At 43.5% G+C, this 24726-nt stretch overlaps 1 protein-coding gene across 4 annotated transcripts in view; it reads left to right on the top strand.

Annotated features, from left to right (window-relative positions):
• The first annotated feature begins 218 nt into the window (after positions 1 to 218).
• Positions 219 to 24726, top strand: part of SUSD6 (sushi domain containing 6) — a 111741-nt gene continuing 87233 nt past the window's right edge. Inside the window, exons 1-3 of one of the 4 annotated variants that reach the window (XM_073348474.1) lie at positions 219 to 551; positions 6141 to 6261; positions 10328 to 10428. The gene's annotated coding sequence lies outside the window, so the exon portion shown is untranslated. Of the gene's footprint in view, positions 552 to 6140; positions 6262 to 9179; positions 10429 to 24726 lie in introns of those variants that run through there. The other 3 variants (XM_073348473.1, XM_073348472.1, XM_073348475.1) reach the window with 3 other exon arrangements.

Genomic DNA, 24726 nt, shown 5'->3' on the forward strand with positions numbered 1-24726 from the left:
TGGCAGCTGAGCGGGTATCACCCTTCTGAAGCTGGGGTGCGGGAGGGATTCCACCTGGCCGGGCCCTTTGGCGTCCGCCCGCCCAGAGGCGCCGCTGGCCCGGCCCGCGCAGTTCCCCGCGCTGCCTCAGCCCTGCCTCTCCGCTGGTGGGCGGGCCAGGCTCTGCCCCTTTAAGGTTCAGCCCCGCCCCCTTCCTCTCTTCTCCCCGGCCGGCGCTCGAGGTGAGCTAGCGCGAGAGCGCAGGCGGAGGCACGCGGGCGGCTGAGCCGGCGGGGAGAGGGCGGGGGCAGCAGGAGCCTCACGCTCTCGGCGGCTCGCGAGACGCTGGTGCAGGCGGGACGTTCTGCTGCTACTTTGTATCCGTCTGCGGCCGCGAATGGTCCATTCCGCGAGCCCTGCGACAGGCTCTGCTCCCCGCCTCCCTCCCAGAGCCAGACAGCCAAGGGCACGCGGGCCTTGCCGCAGCCCAGCCTGCCAGCGCCTCGGAGGCGGGGGAGGGGAGCCGGCTGCCGCCGCCGCCTTCGCCCGGTGACCTGCCACGGAGCGGCTGGGTGAGTTGCCTCCCAGGGGCGTACGGTGGGGTGGGGTGTTCGGTGCCAGCCCCGGACAGGCACGTGCCTGGCGCTGGGGTGAGCGCTGAAATCTCCGGGGCCGGCGGGCGGGCTCCCCCTTGCCCGCACGCCCCTCGGCCTTCTGCGCTCGCAGCGCGAAAGCACTTGGCTAGAGATCGGGGACCCTCCTGGGCGCCGGGACCTGTCACTAGCCTCTCGGGACCGCCCCGCTTCCACGCAGTCCCTGCTCTGATGTGCCATCCTCAGCTGTCATTGAAGAGGGAGAGCTGCTGTCTGGAAGGGCGCCCGGGGAGCTGCGGCTTAAATGTGCCAGATCTGCTCCCGTGGGTACCAAGGGGTGTAACTAGGAGTTGGGCCAGGTGTGGGGAGTGCGTGACAGCAGGATCTCTTTCTGAGTTCATTGGGGTTGGATGACTATAACTGAGGGTCACATTTGCCCCGTTGGCTGTGGGGTCGGCTCCCAAGGAAAATGGGGAAATCCCATTGCTTGAGTCTTCTAAAACTACCCTGGACAAAGCGTCTGACAGACCAATCCTACAATGTCCCCTAGGAATGGACTAGATGACCTCATAGATCTTTTCTGTTTCTGACGTCTGTGAAAGAAAAGCTTTTTCTTTTAATTTTTTACCGTGGAAATTGGTGGAGAGAGACAGAAAAAGCTCTCTGGCGAAACAAACTTTGTAGGTCTTGGTAGTGTTTAGTTCCTTTGTGTCTCCAGCAGCAGACTGCTTGGGTGATATTTCAGAAATGGTGTATTTCCTGAGTAAAGTTGAAACTCTGTCTCACTGCTGTCTCCTTCTTGAAAATTGTCACTTCTTTTAAAAATTCTTTGTTTGCTTTTTGCTCTATTTGAATGTAGTATTCTTGCTCACTAGCCACTTCCTGAAAAACAAAAATGCTTGTTTGTATTGGTACTAAATACTAATTTTAGTTCTGTTCTGCCAGTTTCTGTGTGAGGCTAGATTTAAAATAATTTGTTAAATAGAAAAGGGTGGGAGCAGCTAATGAAAAGAGCAAGTGGGATCAAAAGTTAATTGCTAGAATAAAAGTGTTTGCACCTCTCTGCTGCAACAAAACCCCTCTTCCATGAAACTTGACATCGGAATTGTTTGTTAATCATGGAATGCAGACAGCATGTTGATCTTGATTCCTAACAAGTCAGCCTGCTAGTTGCTAGTTAATACATTCTGTAATTAATTTACCACATACAACAGAAACAATTATCGCACTTTCCTTCCGTGCCAAGGGAAACTTAACTGCCGCCTTTGGTCTGTCTTCCCTAAAATTTTTATAGACAGACTTTGGAATGGAGGTCTGCAACTAGTGAGTAATAGAAGAAAATGATTAATGCATTTGATGACTTTTGATTAGTTCCATTATGTAATGTTTTAAAAATTAACACAGACGTGTAGGTTAAGCACTCTTTATATTTACTCTGCTATATAAATAATTAACAATTTTAAGTTGAATTTTCTTACTAGTCTACTATCTCTAAAGTTATCCTGGTCAGCCTTTCAGAATCCTTTCTAGTGTCAGGGAGACCTCTTGAATACCTTATCTTGGGCAATAAGATATTGGTACATGTATAGAACAATTTTAAATCTCATTCCTGTAAATTGGTATTCCCTGTCTTCTGTAGAGATTATTGATGTGCATTGAAATCTACTGATGGAAAATGCTATAGGGGAGCTGAGTTATTTATTAATTTAAATGATTTAGCTGGTCAAACAGATCTGACAACTTCCACCTCCTTATGTGAAATTTGAGTTCAGTTAGGGTGGGGGCCCAATAGGTTTCTCTAGTACTGTATTTATCTGTATTGCAGTAGTACCTTGAGGCCAGGGCATCATCGTGCTAGGCACTATACAAACATACAAAGCACTGGCAGAGTTTAGGCGTAACATTTTAGGTGGTGTTTATAACAAATAGGTCATAAGTTTTTAGTTGGTTATAAATATCCCCTAAAGAATTTGTAACAACTATTACAAGCTTGTAATATAAGAACCAGTAGGTGGAAAGAAGCTGCAACAAAAGTGAAACTGACCCGTATTTAGGATCCAGTATAAGAGAAATGGAGAAAAGTAAATAACACAAACAAATGATTCAGTTATAATATCTCATTACTAGTGACTCCTGGGTTTTAAAAAAAAATATTTTTGAATGTTCATGTTCCTTTAAATAGGTCTCAACAAATATACATGGTTTTGAATGGGTTTATTCTTTTGGGAGGCTTAATTATTGTGATTGGATGGCTTTTATTTATAGTGTAGCTTTTATTTGGTTGTGGCATGGGGTAGGAGGTTGCAGAATATTTTCATCCTACATTTCTGACGTGTTTAGAATTGCAAAGAATGGAGAAACTGAGAGGACTTGTCTACTCGTACTTCCTGGTGGCTTTGTGTGTGTGTTCCCATAAATGCTATTGTGTAATAGTGCGTCTCTTGGCAGCAGTGTCTTTTCATAGTATTCCTGTGTGTTTTTTGTTTTGTTTTTTGACAGATGCAGTCTGTTCAGGAGAGTTTCAGTAAGAACAATAGGAAAAGGTTCTTTATTACCACTTAGGAAGAGGTTTTTTTAACTTTTTTTTTTTTTTAATTTTTCATGCAGTGAGACTAAGCTCAAATTTTCTGGTTCAGTTCCAAGGCATCTTTACTCTCAGTTGTTCAGCCCTTTTCTCAGGCTGTGCTAAAGACATCAGACACCAGCTTACTGCTTACATCCTGCGTCAGAACTGGGAGGATGATTACCTTGTCTCCTCTTTTGTAATAAAACCTTTAATACTTGCTTCCTTTTTACAGTGCTAAAGCAGAAGTGTAATGGTTATTCTCAGCAAACTGAGGAATTGCCCAGGCAGTGTACAGAAAAGGGAGGGTTTCTCCCCTCAATCCGCATCTGTAGCTGGGACTTGTAGTGTGTCTGTGCTCATCAAGAGGAGACAAAACCACTAAGCAGAAGATGATTTGCATATTAAACTTCGATTCTCGAAGGTTAAGCGGCATGTAATACAAGCATAAATATGGTTTTGTGTTAGCAGTTGGTGGCTGATCCTTCAGATGACTAGTTTAGAAGCAGATTTACAAACAGGTTTTTGCCTTTTTTTTCTTTCCCCACCCACTGTTTCTTCCGCTTACATCTATGCAGAGGTAAAAATTCTTTGTGGCATCATAATTTATGGCTATATAGGAGATTGAAGGGACACTGGCAACTTAAAAATCACACTTCCGATTTTTTTTTAAACCTGATATTGTTACAATTCATGTTAAAGATTACTGTAACTGAAAGTTTGAGTAAAAAATAACTGTGCAATTGTCAGCACTCTGTTAAGCCAGTTTTTTTCCTGTTGCATTGACCTCCTACACAGCAGTAAGGGAGAGAACAACACTTTAAAAAAAAAAATAAAAAATTAGAAAATGCAATTTCTAAATCTCCAGAAAATTGGCAGTGGGTTTTTTGGGGAAGAAGGTATACCTGAACCCACTTTAAAAATGAGCTACAATTATATAATAAGAAAAGGAGGACTTGTGGCACCTTAGAGACTAACCAATTTATTTGAGCAAAAGCTTTTGTGAGCTACAGCTCACTTCATTGAATGCATCTGATGAAGTGAGCTATAGCTCATGAAAGCTTATGCTCAGATAAATTGGTTAGTCTCTAAGGTGCCACAAGTCCGCCTTTTCATTTTGCGGATACAGACTAACACGGCTGCTACTCTGAAACCTGTAATTATATAATACTGTAAGCAGTGTCAGGATGAGCTCCACCCTGACATCTGGTGGTGAGGTGTGGCAAGTTGTGGAAAAGAACTTCAGGGGCCGATCTCATTTGCATAGGCACACCCACCACACCTAGAATGAGACCATAGCTGCCCAAATGGTCACTTTGGCTGCTGTGGGATCCCCAGTGTCCCTGTTATTGGGGCAGGAAGAATAAATTATTACCCTGATTATGGGAACTGTGCTTGGAACTGTACGTGGCCTTTTGTTATGATGGAGGGATTCACCATCAACTAAGTAGCACTCGCTAGGCAAGGGTCATGGGTTCCAAAACTGTGTGAACGGAGAGAGGCTAGGGACAAGTAGTAATACTTGGTGGCATGGGCCCCTTGGTGAGGGCCTTACATGCTAATTGCACTTCCTCCTCTCTCCACTGTGGAATATCAGAGCTAATTTTGATTTCATTAGAAGTCTAGTTATAGGCTGCTGAGCTCACTTTGGGCTGACAGTGCACCAGCACTGGGGCTCCCCTACTATAAGCTGAATTCACCCAAGAGCTGAAATCACTGAGTGTTGTGTTAAGTAGTGGGGGAGCCTGAAGATGTATTGTGGAGCAGTTTGTGGGACGGCTGGTGAAGCAGTTCGACGCGGAGCAGTGTGTGGATGGCAGGAGCTGCTTGTGGGCCGTGGAGCTGAGCAAAGGAGTTTGTGGGGCGGCTGGCGGAGCGGAGCGCAGCGGAGCGAGGGAGTTTGTGGGGCGGCTGGCGGAGCGGAGCGAAGGAATTTGTGGGGCGGCTGGCGGAGCGGAGCGCCGCTATGGGGTAGTCAGCTTCAGATCATGTAAGGTGCCTCTTACCCCCGTCCCATTTCCACCCAGGTTGGGAGGTAAAGCTCTGCAGATAAACTTTCGAACTCTGGGACTGCCCTGACCAGGGACAGAGACTTTGGGGGCATTGGACTTTTGGGACTTTGGGTGATTTGGGGTTGCTGGACTCAAGAACCAAAGGGAAAAGGGCATGCCCCAATTTGCCTGGGGTGGGGTTTTTTTTTTTGCTCATGGGTTGTGTTATGAATCCTGTTGGTGGTGTTTCCCCAACATAATGCCACATTGTTTCTCTCTGTTATTAAAAGGCTTTTGCTACACTCAGACTATGTGCTTGCGAGAGGGGAAGTATTGCCTCTTGGAGGCGCCCAGTGGGGGTGGTATATATTTGTCCCAGGTCACTGGGTGGGGGCTCGAGCCGGTTTGCATTGTGTTATTGGAATGGAACCCCTAGATATTGAACCCGGCCCTTGTTGCTGCCAACTCTGACGGGCAGAAGGGTTACAATACTTCCAACTGAAGAAAACCTGGTTTATGACAAGGAAATTGAGACTTTTATTTAAAAGGCCACTGCCAAAATGAACGTATCCTCGAAATATTTTATATACAATTTTTTTTTAAAGTGAATTTAGTGTTGTTGAAAGGTACTGAGCCAGAAGTTTTCTGACCACAGAACAGTTGTAGCACAAAGTTCCACTATGACCCCCACCTCCCTTGCATGCTCATCAGTGTGACTCAGCCCTGGCCTGAGGGATCACTTCCAGGGAGAGTCTCCATGAGCCATTCAGTTCTTTGTCTCTCTGCTGAGACTGACACAGATGTTTAATTTATTTGAGCATAAGCTTAGTCTCTAAGGTGCCACAAGTACTCCTTTTCTTTTTGCGAATACAGACTAACATGGCTGTTACTCTGAAACATGATGTCTAATGTCAGTTGTGGCATGTGATGCTGGCTCAGAACGGGACTAAGACTGATGCCTTATTTCATGTAGGCCACTGAACAGCAGATAATAGTAACTCTTTTGATCACTAGGAGCTTGTCTTGCATTCAGCATGGTGATTTAGAAGTGAAAGGCTCCGTCTCCCATGAGCAATCCAGTCCCAACGTTCAACTGTTTCTCCTAACCCCGAGAATCTTTTCAGCTCTCCAAAAAGTAAGATACTATGCTATTAATAACCTCTTTCTCAGCTGTGTGATCCTCCAACAACAAACCCAGGGTTCTGTGTGTGTTCGTAGTTGTTCATGTTGCACCATTCCTCCTTAAATCTCTTTGTATTTATACTACATCCATCACTGTGGCCTCTGTGGTTCTTGTGAGAAGGCAGGTGTGGGCTTCTGGCCTGTTCCCTCAACCCAGAAAGGGCTGACATCACTGCCTCCATTTGCTTCAGGTCTTTTTCTCAGGGCTTCAGCTTTGTTTCTATAGAATACAGAATTAGAACAGCACATCAGCCGTCCCCTCCCCATAACCCAGGGTCTGCTGCAGGGGCCTATCTTCTCTATGGGCCACTTTTCTGAGAGCAATGGCCTGCCACAGGAGCCAACTTGTTTCCTGTAGCTCTTTCCCACTACCCAAGAGTCTACTGCAGGAACTGTCCTACCCCCTCCAGCTCTCTCCTGACTGGCCTACTTGCTGGCTTTTAAATATGTTTCTAGCTGATCAGTCTCAGCTGGGGAAGTAATTGACCACTCACAGGTGAGGTTGGGTCCAACTCCCCTTAAATTATCAGCCAGCCTGTGACAGCAGGGCACTGACATTCTTATTTGTTACTCTTTTAAAAGCCTATATTTAAAGAAAAGCACACATCTCAGTATGGGCGGGGGGAACAATATAAGCATAATAAAGTCAAGGAAAAAGCTCTATACAGATTTTCCCATATCTAGCCAAATAAATGCAGTCAAGGTGCTTCTGGTAAGTTATTTAGGAGATCTTTCACACATTGCAGATCCCTTTTAAAAACTCATGGGTGTTGTCACGGCTGGCTGAATAAATGTTGGTTGTAAATGTCAAGTTCCGCTTTTTAAACATATAGAGTTAAATTCTAGTCTCTCTCACATTCAGATCTTGAAGTAATTCTGGATATAGATGGAATTACTTTGGATTTATACTAATGTAACTGGCCGCTATACTAGAACTTGTGGTGGGTGAGTAACTCTTAAATATGCCATGTGTTTTTGTTCGCTTTTCATTGTGTCTGTTTGCAAGGCCTGTAGCATTGGTTCTGATTCTATAGCAGCTTCACAAGTAGAATTCCCTTTGACTTCAGTGGAAGACTTGTGTGCGGAGCAGTTGTGGAATCATTCTTAAGTAGGGAACAGCTTTGTGAAGTTTACTTCTACAGGAAGTAGACTCGCCTGTGCACCGAGAAGTGGAACCTGCTAACTTGGCCGCTGTTGGTTGAATAAAAGCATGAGTAAAAACAGGAAGCTGTTAGTGTTGTTCATCTGCCTTTGTGCTGCAGTCCTCAAACAGGATATTTGCACAGAACACAAATAGTCCTGTAGTTTCAGAATTAACCTAGCATTGCTAGTAACAAAAATCAGTTGGCAGTAACACTTTAAACATGCTTTGAGTTTTACCTCTTTGCTCCATGCCAGACCATGTGTCTTGATACCCTGCATTGTCTAGGAAGTGAGAGTCCCTCCCAAAGAGGGCCAGCCAGATGGCAGTGGAAGCCTGGCCTGTTTAGCTGTAATCAATAGGATTTGTTGTGCAATGCAGCAGTATTAACTAAGGGGCTCTCTGAAAACATATAGTCTCAGAAGTTAGATGTGAAGTGACTCCTGTCTCTTTGTCCGCCCCATTGCCTGCACCTTTCACTTCACAAGTGTGAAAGATGGCCAGGCTCTGGAAGCAAAGTATAGCACTGAGAACCTTATTCACTGCAGAAAGGATCAGTGTGTCTCATGCCACTTCAGTAATTCCTCAAGGGGGATTTCTATCCTGGAAACCAGCCCATCCACCAGTAAATCCTCTTCCCTAATGCAAGTGTGCATAAGTGGAATGTAGTGGTATTACTTGGCCATCACCTCTCTGACAATAACCTTGTACACAAGACAAAGCTGATAGGGCACAGTGAAATGAAATTTGCTTCTGGAAGCACTTGTACATCAGAAGACATCCACTTCAGTCTGAGTTCCTTGTGAAGCTCTTAGTTTACATTAACATTGGCTGCAAGCTTGGTAGAAAAAGTCCACTTTTTAAAGAGGCAGTTGGACTTGCAGTGCACCATTTTAAGGTAATCCCTAATGAAGGAAGTAGACTAACTAGTTTTAGCTCCCCATCTTAAGTTTTATAAAATCCTAATGTATTTGAGCATCTAAACGCTTTCACTGCGTCACTTTTTTCTTTTTTGTTTTTTAGTTTACAAAACCGCATTTAAACCACTTTAGGAGGATGAAGTGAAATTGAATATAGATAGGAAGCAAAAGTAACCAAATTTAGTTTTGGTTTTTGTGTCTCACATATTTTGGGGCTAAGGTAAATAGATGGTGAAAATTTGAACTAGAATATTTTTTCTTTTGCAATACTCTTAGTAACATAGATGTAGGGGATGGCTGCATTGCAGCTGGAAGGTGTGATTCCCATCATGGATGGATGGACTTGCGCTAGCTCAGTTGGAGCTAGCATGCTAAAAATAGCCTTGTGGATGTTGTGGCACTGATGGTACCTTGGGCAGGCCATTCGAGATTGGATCCAAGGGGTCAGGCAGGCTTCGATTTGGGTGAGTAGCCTGAGCCACTGCCAACGCTGCAACAGCCACAAGTGCAATTTTTAGTGCGCTAGCTTGAGCTGAACCAATGAGTCTATCTGTCAGGAACTCTACCTCCCAGCTACAGTGTAGACATAGCCTTAATTTCTTTATGTTGTGGTCCTGTGTATCAGGGCTGCACAGTGAGGTTCTTACTCTTAAGTAAGGTTTATGTCTCTTTCAACAAGATAATTTGTGCTTTGTGATGTGACTCTGAAGGGTTTTAAACTGTTTCAGGCTGGCTTGCCATGAAAGCTGTTACTGTTTTTATGCAGTATTTTAAATGTGCAAATAAATGAAGTATCTGAGCTTTGATTTTTTTTCAAAGTATAGTTTCTGATTTTTTTTATTGGTGACTTGCATCTTCAAAAGTCTTTGAAAAATAGGTATTAAATTAAAGCATGTGCTAATGTAATTATAGTGAGAGAGCTGTCAATTTCCATTAGACCGTGGAGCCCACTTAAACAAAATACCTGTTTAAGAAAAGTGATTGTTGTATGTCAGATTAGACAAGCACACCAATACCCTGAAGCTTGCTTAGATGGAAAAACTGTATAAAGAAATACACATGTTAGATGTGGCTGTCCAGTAATCCAAAAGGTAAAAAGCAGAAGAAAATTGATGTGCTATGAAAAATACTTAAACTGGCTAGTTAGCAATCTGTGCTGCTTCAGGGTATATTTGTTTTTTTTCCAAAGAAGAGAAACTGACTCAAAATTTAACAGTCTTTCCACAGTGTTGCATCACTTCACGAGTAACTCTTTTGTAGACAAAATACTATTCTTTCTGTGAAAGTAGATTGGGATATTTTTCTTTAAAAGCAGAGAACACAAAGAAATGTCCAAGCATTGCTCTGACATTGGATAAATTCCACACTGTTCTATCTGCCAGTGTATAGACCCTCTATGATCAAGCTGCCATATACAAGACCTTTTCACAGAAGATATACAACATAATACACCTCAAAGCAGCTGTTCTCTTGTGGGGAAGGGGGGTGAGAAGTGCATAGTGCAAGAGATAAAGGAGAAGGCAAGAGCTTTTGGGATACTCTAGCACTGCTGCTTCACGATATTGCCGGAACAACACTGTAGAAGATCTGCATTGCCAAAAGTTAATGCCTGTGTAATGAGTACAAGGCCACAATGGAGATTACCTCATGGGCTGTGCGCTGGTTTCACTTCAGCAGAGCCTATTAAAAATTGCACAAGCTTCTTAAGTGACCCGCAGAGGCTTTTTAACAGATTAGGGGAAGGGGCTACTTCCTTTGTGATTGCTCTTGATGAATAAAGGAGACCCTGGTGGCCTTAATCTCAGTCACATCAAGTTTTGTGTTCCTTGGTTTTGCTTGAGGACTGATTTGGGGGTCTTGTGTGCTTCAGAATGTTCCAAAGGCATTGGGGTTAAATGTGTAGTAACAAAAATAAGTTTTTAAACAGCCAGAGTTAAAAATTCTTCTCTTCTCCATAGCTCATCTTTCACTTTTGTGTCTCATGATGTATCCGTTGCAATAGTTCCCTGTTCACCATCGGATCTTTCAAGGTAGAGAAGACTTGTATTTTGAAGGCAAGGTTGGTTTTTTTGGTTTTGTGCTCTTTGGGCCTCCTTTATCCACCTTCCAGAAATAGAAAAAGGCACAAGCCTAATTTTTTTTCCTTTTGCAAGTCACTGTTAAACGTCTGTTCCTCTTACTCCGTTTTGAAAGAGTGTAGATGTTTTGGTGCTGCATGATTAAAAGCTTTCTAAAGTGATTGGGGATTTTTTCTTCATCTTTTTAAAGCGATTGGAAGTATAGTCCAGCAGTTTTGGGTCAAATCTTCAAGAGCACTTAAGTCCCGTGGACTTTTTGGTGGGCCTTAAGTGCTCTTGAAAATTTTACCCTTCAATGTCTATTTCGGAGGGAGATTGCAACGGTTTGTATCTCAATGATATTTTCCAAATCATTAGCCCATAATCTTTCATTTTAATATTTGCTATTTAAATATATTTCAAGTATCTTCATGTGTACCTCTAGATTTACTCTTTGCCCCTCCAGAAAACTTGCTGAGGGAATTTGAAATTGAGTGCTGAATTCTGTGACACAGGCCTGCATCTAAAATGTACCTCCATAGTTCATGTTCCCCAGTTACTTTATGTAACAATTTCTACTACTCGTTCAGCGATAGGTTCCATTCTATGCAAATGTACACTCTTATCCCTTATAAAAGCAACGAGGAGTCCAGTGGCACCTTAAAGACTAACAGATTTTTTTGGGCATAAGCTTTCGTGGGTAAAAGCCCACTTCTTCAGATGCATGGAGTAGAAAATTACAGCTGCAGGCATAAATATACTGACACACAAAGAGAAGGGAGTTGCCAGTGTTGACAGGGCCAATTCAATCAGAGTGGACTACTCGTGGACCACATTCACCCTGACTGAATTGGCCCTGTCAGCACTGATTCTCCACTTGTAAGGTAACTCCCTTCTCTTCATGTGTCAGTTTATATTTATGCCTACATCTGTAACTTTCACTCCATGCATCTGAAGAAGTGGGTTTTTTACTCACAAAAGCTTATGCCCAAATAAATCTGTTAGTCTTTAAGGTGCCACTGGACTCCTCGTTGTTTTTGTGGATATAGACTAACATGGCTGCTCCTCTGATTCTTATCCCTTATGTATTCACAGCCTATGCGTGCCTGCTTTTTACTTCTCCCTGGTGCTTACATTCTCATTTTTACATATAATTATAAAATAACTGGAATAGAAATATTGTACTTTAATTTCAGTGTATAGTATGTTGAGCAGTATAAACAAGTCATTGTCTGTATGAAATTTTAGTTTGTGCTAACTTTGCTAGTGCTTTTTACGTAGCCTGTTTTAATGTTACACCAATAAAATAAAAACCAGCAGGATCTTATTAAAGGGGAAAAGACAAAATGCCACATTCATTGTGAATACAGAAAGAATCATAGTAAGCAGTTATAGCTATAACATTCCATTCAATTTCATAATTATTCTCACACTCACACGGTTCTGCAAGGTTGCTATCATAGTTACCAGCCTTAGAGTTGCTCGTGCCAAGCCACTGGCCAGATGGCTTGGACATGAGGAGGGAGCAGGACCTTGTCAGATGCTCATCTGATGCTCCTGGAAGTTGTTTTGCAGAATCAGACCCCAAAGTTCTCACTTTCTAGAGTCCATTTTTATAGGAATTTATTCCTATGCCTGTCTATGGGAATTGCTTCATCATGCTGTTGCTGAATCAATCAGCAGATGGCACATTCCTGATGGCTCTGTGCTGCCAGATGTTGTCTTGTTCTTTGGTTCTCCCATCCTTGAGGCTATTGGGTCGATTCCAGTCTGCCCTCCGGGGATCCTCTGGTTGTTTCCACTTGACGCCTTCTTCGGCTGATGGACACTGGATTCTTAGGCTGGCACTCTCTGATCATTCAGTTCTTATCCACACCAACCATCCATCTACATACATCCTGTCTCTATGTTTAATCACAATTGTTTACAAAGCGAGATAAATACAACAAAAGGGCCGGGAGTCTCTGTGTGTGCTGTTTCTGTTATAAAGTATTGCTTTGAGAACAGACCCTGTGTCATAAATATAAAGGGAAGGGTCAACACCTTTAAAATCCCTCCTGGCCAGAGGAAAAACCCTTTCACCTGTAAAGGGTTAAGAAGCTAGGATAACCTCGCCGGCAGCTGACCAAAATGACCAATGAGGAGACAAGATGCTTTCAAAGCTGGAGGGGGGGGAGAAACAAAGGGTCTCGGTCTGTCTGGGTGATGCTTTTGCCGGGGACAGAACAGGAATGGAGTCTTAAAACTTAGTAAGTAATCTAGCTAGATATGTGTTAGATTATGATTTCTTTAAATGGATGAGGAAATAAGCTGTGCTGAAAGGAATGGATATTCCTATCTTTGTGTCTTTTTGTAACTTAAGGTTTTGCCTAGAGGGATTCTCTGTTTTGAATCTAATTACCCTGTAAGGTATTTACCATCCTGATTTTACAGAGGAGATTCTTTTTACTTCTTTTAAAATTCTTCTTTTCAGAAACTGAATGCTTTTTAATTGTTCTTAAGATCCAAGGGTTTGGGTCTGTGTTCACCTATGCAAATTGGTGAGGATTTTTACCAAACCTTCCCCAGGAAGTGGGGTGCAAGGTTTGGGAGGATTTTGGGGGAAAATACGTTTCCAAGCAACTCTTTCCCAGTAACCGGTTAACCGTTTGGTGGTGGCAGCAAAAGTCCAAGGGCAAAGGGTGATATAGTTTGTACCTTGGGGAAGTTTTAACCTAAGCTGGTAAAAGTAAGCTTAGGACGTTTTCATGCAGGTCCCCACATCTGTACCCTAGAGTTCAGAGTGGGGAAGGAACCTTGACACCCTGTCTTAGATGGGAGAAGTTCGAACCAGGAGAACGCCTGCTCCAAACCACACCACCACCACCAGGGGAGCCAGAAATAGGGATGCCAGCCTCCACTATGATCCAGCAGCGGCTTCAAGGATCCAAAAGCTTTACTGGGCAAACCACTCCAAGGCCATGAGGGAGATCCTAGACTGGCCCTCACCCTACTGCACGATCGCATCTGAGCGTCTCTACAGCTACTTCAAGGAGCTATTTGACTGCATAGCCCAGAATGATGCACAGTGCCCAGAGTGCCTCCACCCCCTGCCCCGTGTCGACGAAGCAGGTGCCCTGGAAACTGACTATATGCCCAAGGAAGTGATGGCCAGACTCTCAAAAACAAAAAACACACAGCTCCTGAGAGAGACCGCATCCCCTACAGCCTCCTGTAAAAGCGAGATCCTGGCTGCCTGGTCCTCCCCACGCTCTTCAACCAGTGCAAGCGATTCTGCTGGACTCCCAGTTCCTGGAAGAAGGCCATGACAGTACTGGTGTAGAAGAAGGGTGAGCGGGATGGCCCCAGCAACTGGAGGCCTATCTCCCTCTGCTCCACGATGTACAAGCTCTATGCCAGCTGCCTGGCATAGAGGATCACGGAGTGGTCGGTGAGCGGGGGAGCCATCAGCTCCATCCAGAAAGGCTTCATGTCCTGTGAGGGCTGCCGTGAACACAATTTTGTCCTCCAAACCACCATCGAAATGGCCAGAAGGGCACAGAGGCAGTGAACGGTAGCATGGCTTGACCTGGCTAATGCCTTTGGGTCCATGCCCCACCGCCACATCTTTGCTGCGCTCCAGGAGTTTGGGATGCCAGAGAACTTCCTTCGTGTGATCCGAGAGGTGTACAAGGGATGCAGCACCACCACTCGCTCGGTCGAAGGGGAGACCGCCAAGATCCCAATCCGGAGCGGAGTTAAGCAGGGCTGTCCCCTCAGCCCCATCATCTTTAACCTTGCCATGGACCCGTTGCTGCGAGCGATCTCCAATGGCACAGATGGCTTCAACCTCCACAGTGAGAGGCTGAGCGTCCTGATTTACATGGATGATCTGGTCCTGACCGCAGACGACCCAGAGAACCTCCAAAGTATGCTAGATGCCACCAGTCGAGCTGTCGATTGGATGGGGCTCCACTTCAGTGCAGAGAAGTGCGCAACTCTCCACATTGACGGCAGCAAAAGGGACTCTGTACAGACGACAGGGTTACAGATCCAGGGCGAGCCCATCATCCCCCTGGCAGAGGGGCAGGCATTCCAGCACCTTGGCACGCCAGTGGGTTTCCGTGTCCGGCAGACACCCGAGGACACCATCAGGGAGATCTTGCAGGATCGCTGTACATAGAAACCCTGAAGCGTAAACCGGACCAGGGTAAAGCCTTCGAACTGACCAGCAAGTGGGATGCCAGCAACCACTTCCTCGCCAGGGGCGGCTTCACCCGTTTCGCCAACTGGCGGTTCATCCACCGTGCCCGGCTCAACTGCGTCCAGTTCAACGGAGCCGTCCGTCACGGGAACCGAGACAAGCGTTGCAGGAAGTGCGGCTATTCCAACGAGACCCTGCCCCATGTCCTGTGCAGCTGCAAGCCCCGCTCCAGAGCCCGGCAGCTGCGCCACAATGCCATCCAGAACTGCCTGGTGAAAGCCATCGCACTGCGCCTGGGGAGGTCGCCATGAACTGCGCCATCCTCCGGTATTGACAGCCAGTTGCAACCTGACGTGGTAGTCACCGACGAGGCCCAGAAAAAGATCATCCTCATCGACGTCACGGTCTCCTTTGAGAACAGGACCCTGACCTTCTGTGAAGCCCAAGGTGCAGATGGATGCCCTGATCGTCGGAGCCCTGGGCGCTTGGGACCCCTGCAACGAGCCTGTGCTGTGGACCTGTGGGATCGGTCGACGCTACGCACGGCTCTTGCAGCGCCTCATGGTCTCGGACACCATCCGATGATCCAGGGACATCTACATCGAACACATCACCGGCCACCGACCGTACCAGGAGGTGTGAGCTGGTACGACAATGTGCATCAACTATGGGAAAGGGACTGAGAGACTTTTTCCATTGGACCATATGAACTGGAACCATAAACTCACTGAACATTAAATCCCACCAAATGAGGGTAAATCCATCCTCATCATGATATCCACTCATTATACTCCACACCCGAACATAGCCATTATATGGACAACATACCCCCATATCTCAATGTGTGTACTTTGACATGTTAAACTTTTACCCCCAATTGGGGAGATTACAGATTATGTATTCGTTACGCCACCCGTTCCTAAACCGAATTTCGCACCCTTTGATAATCTGTACCTTATTCCCTGATAACCAGAAACTATGCTTAAACTCTGTACCATTTTCTTTTTACTTCAACATCATCTTAATAAAATTATTAAATCTGTACTAACACAATTAGCAGCTTGCAAGTTTCACACAGAGGGAGAGAGACAGTAAAAATAAGAGACCAAGATGTTGGATCATATTAAAGAAGTTCTGTATTAAAATCACAAATGAGTTTGATTCCCCAGAGTTTAAATTCCAGGGTATTACTAATTAAGAGGTCTCTTGGTTTTTGGTACTGTTTCTCTCCCTCTATGTGTGAAACTTGCAAGCTGCTAATTGTGTTAGTACATTCGAAGACAGAGTCTGTTCTCAAAGCAATTCACACAGAGAGAGACTCAAAGCAATACTCTAACAACAGAAACAGCACCCAGAGACTCCCCGCCCTTTTGTTGTATTAACCATTGTGATTAAAATAGAGATAGAGGATGTATGTGGATGGATGCTTGGTGTGGATAATAACTGAATGATCAGGGAGGTGCCAGCCTAAGAATCCAGTGTCCATCGGCTGAAGAAGGCGTCAAGTGGAAATAACCAGAGGACCCCCCCCCCCCGCCCCGGAGGGCAGACTGGAATCCACCCAACAGCCTCAAGAATGGGAGAACCAAAGAACAAGATAACATCTTGGAGCCGTCAGGAATGTGCTATCTGCTGATTGATTCAGCAACAGCATGATGAAGCAATTCCCATAGACTGGCATAGGAAGAAATTCCTATAAAAATAGACTCTAAAAAGTGAGAACTTTGGGGTCTGATTCTGCAAACCAACTTCCAGGAGCATCAGATGAGCATCTGACAAGGCCCTGCTCCCTCCTCATGTCCAGGCCACCTGGCCAGTGGCTTGGCATGAGCAACTCTAAGGCTGGTAACTATGATAACAACCTTGCAGAACCTGTGTGTGTGTATGTTTGTATGAATGAATGTGTGAATAAATATGAGATTGAATGGAATGTTATAGCTATAACTAACTGCTTACTATGATTCTTTCTGTATTCACAATAAATGTGGTATTTTGCCTTTTTCCCTTTAATAAGATCCTGCTGGTTTTTATTTTATTGGTACAACAAAGAGACCTCTTAGTTTAAATTCCAGGGTATTACTAATTATGGGGAATCAAACTTATTTGTGATTTTAATACAGAACTTCTTTAATATGATCCAACATAACAGTAAAACGAGGCAAATATCTAGATGAGTTGATGTACCTCCTGGAACACCTCTGCATACCCCATGGGGTACGTGTGTATACCCCTGGTTGAGAACCACTGCTCTAACTTGAGCTTTTAGATCTCTTGTTGGATTCTTCATTGTCTTCTGGTGAGATTTTCAAAAGCAACTATGTGATTTAGGAACACAGATCTCATGGACTATCAGTGGGACTTGTGCTTCTAGGTCATGTTGATACTTTTGAATTTTTTTAATATAATTTTAAAAAATATTTTGGAGACAGCTATAACTAGAAGTGGCTCTCAGGTGAGAGACATGTTAGGTTTAGAATTCAGTATAGTGGTATCTCCTGCTATGTGTTGGAACATGTAACTGAAAAATGCAGGTATGTGAGTAGATGAAACTCAAACAAAAGTAACTTCCCTCCCTCCTCCTCTCCCTTCGCCTACTGCTTGCTTTGGCCAGAGTGAACAACAGAAGGTGAGAGTTCTAAACTTTTATTACCCTTTAAGAGACCACACCAAGGTAACTAGACCTATGTGCTATGGAAGTTTTATTGTAGCTCTTGGCTTTACAGAATGGATGTGCACAAGTGTGATAGGACATCCTGATATTTTAACTTGCTGCAATTATTGGGGTTTTTTTCTCCCCGCCCCCAAGAGAAAATGCATAGCAGTCAACAGTGGAACCTGAAGCGTAGACATACAATGAGGAACACTTTGAATATAATTTAACATTTAAAATGAGTCAACTAAACCATCCTTTACCTGTAAGTAAGCCCTTTTGTTTTCAGTTTAAACTGATTTTTACCGAAAAATTCCCAGGTTTTACAGAAAGTATTCTTCAGTTTTTTCTGATTTTTTCACCCTACTTTTGTGTCATTTGAATATATAAAAACTAACTTGTTTTATTAGAACAGTAAAATATATTGCATGATGAGATATTGTTTTTATATATATAAACAATAATACATTAGTCTGTGTGTATCACAGCTGCCTATTGAAGTAAGGCTATGTATTAGTCTAAAAGATACACACAATAAACAAACAGGCGTGCATGCAATCTCTGAAGTGTGTGCGCATCTGAACGTAGTGATGAATCTCTCACCCACCACTTACACATTTCAAGCTATTAGCAGATAATTGTTCAAAGATTTGAGACGCTAAAATGGGAAGAAAATGAAAATCTGTATCAGAGTATGTTTCAGAACACGAAATATTCACAAGGGTTTTTAAAAAAAATTAAAACAGGAGAAAAGGATGAAGTTGAGTGTATGCCCTGCAAATAATGTGCCTCAATTATTAAATGTAAATATTTGCAAGCTAATAGTTCTAAGTCTACAACAGTAAATGATTTATTCAAATGAAAAGTTTTATTTGGGGATTAGAGATCTATCGTTGTCTTAAACTCAGAGGTGGCGTTGTACTGTTTTAAGTTCTGCAGCAAACCACATTGATGAATGGAATTCAAAGAATTAATCTACTGAATACTCCCTCCCCCCCAATCTTTCCATCCACCAAAATAAACCCTGATATTTACCCAGAAAAATTATTACAGTAAAAGCTTTTTTAACTGACATGCTGGGGAAAGGGGGGGTGCTAGTAAATTAAAAATACCGGTTAACTCAGAGGGAGGGATTTGGAGTGCAGGGTGGTGATGGCGCTAAAAGGGGGCGTGAGAGGGGCTGTGGGGCATTGGGTCCGGGAGGGAGCTTGGGGCAGGGGGTTGGCGCATGTGAGGGGGCTTGGGGTGCTGGATGGGGTGGGACACTCACCTCCAGTGGCTCCCCGTCCCTGCTGCTCCTGGTGGAGGCGTGGCCAGGTGGCTCTGCAAGTGGGCATGCTGCCTTTGTCTGCAGGCGTCGCCCCCCGCAGCTCCCATTGGCTGCGGTTCCCGGTGAATGGGGTCAGCGCTTGGGGAGGCAGTACGGAGGCAAAGTGATGGGGAGCTGCTGGAGGTGAGTGTCCCTCCTACACCTCTGCCCCAAGCCCCTTCCCGTGCCTCAGCCCCCTGCCGGCCCCGCACCAACCACACAATAAACTGGACTTTCAGTGCAGTTCAGAAATGCCAGTTTACAGATCTTGCTGGTTTGTGAAGTGCTGGATAAAAGAGCTTTTATTGTAGTAATTTTTTTGCACTGATTTTTATCTGTTTTTGTTATAAAACTAGGTAAATATCTAGATGAAAAAATCTAGGGAAAAATTAAATAAAATTAAAACTGAAAATAAAGGGCCCTACCTGTAAGTTACATTTCTGGCTGGGAAGGAAAGGAGAAGACTGAAGATGTACTTAATACAAGGCATTCCAATATAGACTGAAATGATCTGATTATTTTCCTCTCCATCTTATCTTTTAATAGCTTTGCCTTGTTTTTATCTGTGTTTATCATTTCTGTGGATTAACTTGTTGAGGAAGGGGGGTAGGAGTTGATTGCAAATCTTTCTACCTCTTTCCCCCCCCACACACCTTCATATGTTCCAAGGCCAGAAGGGACCACTGTGATCATCTACTCTGGCATCCTGTGTGACACACACCAGAGAACTTCCCCACAATAATTCCTAGAGCAGAGTTTTTTTTAGGAAAACATCTAGTCTTGATTTAAAAATCATCACTACAACCCTTGGCAAATTGTTCCAATGGTTAATTACTCTGTGTTAAAAATTAATGCCTTATTTCCAGTCTGAATATATCTAGCTTCAACTTTCAGCCATTGGGTCATGTTATTGCTAGATTGAAGAGCCAATTATTAAATATTTGTCCCCCGCTGTAGATACTTAAACTGTAATCAAGTCACCCCTTAACTTTCACTTTAAGCCAAATAGACTCAAAGAGTGCAATCCATCGCTATAAGGCTGTTTTTCTAATTCTTTGGTCAGTCTCATGGCTCTTCCCTGAACCTTCTCCAATTGTGGGCACTAGAACTGGACACAGAGTTCAGCAGCAGTTGCACCAGTGCCATATATAGAGGTAAAAATCTTTCTACTCCTACTCAAGATTCGCCTGTTTATACATTCCAAGAGAGCATTAGCTATGTTGGCCACAGCCTCACACTGGGAACTCATGTTCAGCTGTTATCCACCACTTCCTCCAAGTCTTTATCCTGGGAAGCAGTGACTCTGAAAGAGTCCCCCATCCTGTAAGTATAACCGATGTTCTTTGTTCCTAGAATATGCATTTACTTTTAGCCTTATTCAAACCTGGATTGTTTGCTTGCACCCAGTTTGCTTGCATCCGATGAAGTGAGCTGTAGCTCACGAAAGCTTATGCTCAAATACAATTGTTAGCCTCTAAGGTGCCACAAGTACTCCTTTTCTTTTTGCAGATACAGACTAACACGGCTGCTACTCTGAAACCAGTTTACTAAATGACTCAGATATATCTTAATCAGTGACCTGTCCTCTTCATTATTTACTATTCCCCCAGTCTTTGTCATCTGCAATCTTTATCAATGACCTGGGGAAAAAATATACAATCATCATCGATAATGTTAAATAGCATAAAGCCGATAATCTGTGGGACCCAACTGGAAACACACCTAGTGACATGCTCAGTGACAATTACCTGTTTACAGTTACATTTGAGACCTATCAGTTAGCCTGCTTTTAATCCATTAATATGTGCCATGTTAATTTTATATTCTAGTTTTTTAATTAAAACATTGTTTTGTACCCAGCCAAATGCCTTACAGAAATCCAAGTATATTATGTCTACTCTGTTACCTTTATCAACCAAACTTGTAATCTCATTTAAAAAAAAAAAATGAAGTTTGGTTTGAGAGGATCTATTCTCCTTAAACCCATGTTGGTTTGCATTAATTTCATTACCCTCATTTAATTCTTTATTAATCGAGTCCTATATCAGCTGCTCCATTATCTTGGCTGTGATCGATAACAGGCTGACAGGCCGTTAATTACCCAGGTCATCCCATTTACCCTAAATTAAAAAAAAAAAAAAAATTGGTACGACACTAGCTTTCTTCCAGTCTTTTGGAACTTCCCTAGAGTTCCAAGACTTATTGATGACCAGCATTAACATCTGATGATGTGGCTGCCACTGCAGAGGTGGTAGGAGTGAGTAGGAAATTCAAGGGCAATGCTAAACAGAATGAATAGCTTCCCCCTCACCCCTTTGGCTCAGCTGACACTTTTTAGATACCTTTGAAAAACACTGGTAATAATTAATTGTGGAGTACTGCATTTAGTATGGATTAAATGATAGGCTATCTTAATGGCCTAGGTGAAGGCAGTTATCCCCAGCCCATCATTAAACCCCAGAAAATGCCCAATCCCATGGTAACTTGAAAATAAAAACTAGTAAGTGTGTGTGTGTGTATTCTTTTTTTATTCTCAACTGGTATGTGCATGGCACTTTTTTAGAGAAGGTATATCTTGTACTTCACCTATTTATATTGAGTAATTTTTAGCATTCCATTAGTGGTTTTTTTGTAATTAGAAGCAATTATTCTAAAATATTACCACCTTATAGCTATTCCTCTGGGTGTGTTAATTATGAGGGACAATGGTGTTTGAAAACTGGATTTTTCATGTGTGAAAGACTACATCTCCAGCTGTCCCACCTAAAGTTTTAAGCTTTGATTGAAGAGATTCTAAACAATTCCACAACTAATTATCTTTCAAATGGAGGATCATGATTTCAAGTAATGGGGAGCAGTTGAACTCTTCAGAAACAAAATATCTTGTGGGTAATAAGGAAAGAGGAGAGAATACAGGGAAATATGGTACATAAGCAGAAGCATCTCTGAGACAATTCTATTTGAAGTTTCCAGTAAGGCTCTTTGACCTATGCCTTCAATAAGTGTTTTGTGTCCCAGTAATCTACTGTGACTATCAGTTTAAAGCAGGAAAATTTACATTACTTTTAGGACTCTCTCTCTCTGTTCTGTGATGTGAAGAAATTGGAGAACCCTATTTTAAATCTCCACTCCTCTGTGTAGATTTGTTTTTTATTTTCATGGCAGCATTCTCTTTTCAAAATGAAGTGCTGGGACATGCAGCACATGAGAGGGAGTACCAGGGGCTATTTTGGGATGACTTTTAAAACTAATATAAATTAGTCAAAAGAAATTGCCTGTTTGGTGCCCAGGGGAGATTTCACCTGCCTGTTTCCTTAGGCAAAGAATGACTGGCTGGTTAGGTTCTTGTTGTGAGCCAAAAAACAGATAAAAATTCATGTAAATCCCAAGCCAGTCCCTGGTTTGAGTGGAAGGACATGTGCATATGTAAAGCTGTTTGCAATGGCCATGATAGATGTATATACCCAGTGTAATGGAACCAGTGTAATTTTTACTGATTTTAAGCTATTAGATAAGTTATTCAATGGTTCTGAACAACTTTTATTGTAAAAGGATATATGACTTATGTTTTCCCATTGCAAGCAACTTTATGTGAATGAAAGTATTGTGTGCCAGGACCTCTCCTTTCATTAACTGAAACTGTGAGCTTGTCGGTTCTTCGTGTGCTGCAACTTTCTCTTTTTTTTGCTGTAACGCTCAACTAGATTTACCTGTAGCGTGTGTGTGTGCGTGTGCGTGCTCTCTCAAAACATACACTTGCTGTTCTGGGGAGTGGATGGGTCTAGGCAACTGGTAATGGGATATAGTGTTGCAGGTTAGAATCCAGTACAGATTGATAGTGGCAAAGGTATTGCTCTTCGTGATCTTTTACACAATGTGTTTGTGAGAAGGTGGGAAGTTGGACTGTACTGGCAACTAGACACTTGTCCACTTCACTGATCTGTCAAAACTGGGATGTATTTGTTCATCTTGGAGTGTGAGTAAAAAGGCCAAGGGTTGAACGAGTTATGCAGACTGACCTGTTCCTTCAGGTGAGGCTTGAGGCAGGTGTGTGGGGAAGCCTGTGTTGCCTGCTGTACCTGTTCTGTGACCGTACCAGCCTGCAGGGCTGTCAATCTGACGCTTACATTAGCATTACATTCACGTGACCCTCCCATGTGCCTGTGGCCCCCTCCCCCACCCTGCATTCTGTAGGAAGACCCATTGATTTCAATGGAGCTACTCTAGATTTACACCTATGACTGAGATCAGAATTTGACCCTTAGTTTCCAGTTCATGGAGAGCTGGTGCTGTGATATCTTTGGAAAAGACAGATATGTCCTAAATAGAAGAGATGCTGATATCCAGTCTTTCAGATGTGTTGGGAAATTTGCAACTGTCCCAACATCCAGAGGAATCTGATACTGATAAAATTATTTTGAATGTTAATTTTACAGTGTTAGTGAAAGATGAGATTGAGGTCATCCATTGGTCTTCAAAAAATGTAGTGTGTGGGCACCAAAATGTAAGCCTCCTTCCGTGCTGTGCTTATTTCATAATTGCTTTCTGCGGCATTCCTTGCACTTTCCTATGGATATCTTGTGGTGGTTGGAGAATACTGGACTAGATGGACTTCTGGTTTGATCCAGTATTGTAATTTGTCTGCACTCACGCATGTGTACGCACACGCCACCAATGTGCTTCCCCCGATTCGTAAAGATAGTCTTCAGGGTTGAGAGGGTAGTTCAGTTTCCATGGTGCTTTGTGGTTGTTATGGCATCACCCACAATGTGCTAATGACCGTCCACAGGAAACGGCAAAAGTTTCCAATGATAGGCCGGTAATATGAAAGCTAAGAGTGAGGAAAGAGAAAAAGTACGCATCCGATGAAGTGAGCTGTAGCTCACAAAAGCTTATGCTCAGATAAATTGGTTAGTCTCTAAGGTGCCACAAGTACTCCTTTTCTTTTTGCGAATACAGACTAACACGGCTGTTACTCTGAAACCTGAAAAAAAGTGTATAAACTATTGAGGGATGGAAGAGGTAGGGAGTTGCTTTACAGATCAGTTTGGGGAGGGCATTCCGTGTATATGGGTGGCTGTGGAAGAAGGAGTTAGAGGGATGGCTAGTGCCAGCATCATTGGCAGAATGGGCATGTGTGGCTAAGGGGAGCAGATAAGTAAGCGGGGAACAAAGGGCTGTGAGGGTTGACAAACTTCACTTTGATGCGTTGGAAAAGGGATCATAGGTGTAGGGATTTGAAGAGGGGGTGACAGAACAGGCAAAAAGTTGACCTTAGAAGCTATATTTTGCATTATGCAAGGTAACCTATTTCCCCTTGTTTTTTCCTCCCCCCCCCACCCCCCCAGACGTTCTTGTTAAACTCTGGATTTGTGCTGGAAATGGCCCACCTTGATTATCATACACATTGTAAGGAGAGTGATCACTTTAGATAAGCTATTACCAGCAGGAGAGTGGGGTGGGGGGAGAGAGAACCTTTGTAGTGATAAACACCCATTTTTTCATGCTTTGTGTGTATAAAAAGATATTCTATACTTTCCACAGTATACATCCAATGAAGTGAGCTGTAGCTCACAAAAGCTTATGCTCAAATAAATTGGTTAGTCTCTAAGGTGCCACAAGTACTCCTTTTCATTTTGTTGGACTGAGGCAGAAGATGTGGGGAAGGCCAGAGAAAAGGAGCTTGCAATAATGGAAGCAGGAGATGACAATGGTCTTCAGCAGTGTGTGCAGAAAGTAACATTTAGATCTGAGAAACATGTGAAGAAAGAAAAGTACAAGTAGAGCTGGTTAGAAAATGGCAACCTTTCCCGCACTGGGCACCAGGGGTGTGAGATTCACTTGTGCAAAAGTTTTTAATGGAAACTTTGCAGGTTTTTGAAAAATGTCAGCCATTTCTATTAGCAAGATCTAGAAACCGCCTGGATGTGTGGGGTTGGGCAGAGGGTGGGGACAAAAGTAACCCACAGTTTGTATGGACCTGCATGATACTGCTGACAGCTGCACCATTCTGTAATGGAAAGCTGGACTGATATCACCTGATCTGGAAATCTTTTCCTTTGGGCAGGTCTACACTACAAGCTTGCACTGATGCAGGTGTGCTGCAGTAACAATTCTGGTGGTGATGCTCTAAGCCAGTGGGAGAGAGCTCTCCCATC

Source organism: Lepidochelys kempii, chromosome 6, assembly GCF_965140265.1.
Source record: "Lepidochelys kempii isolate rLepKem1 chromosome 6, rLepKem1.hap2, whole genome shotgun sequence".
Taxonomy (NCBI): Eukaryota; Metazoa; Chordata; order Testudines; family Cheloniidae; genus Lepidochelys; species Lepidochelys kempii.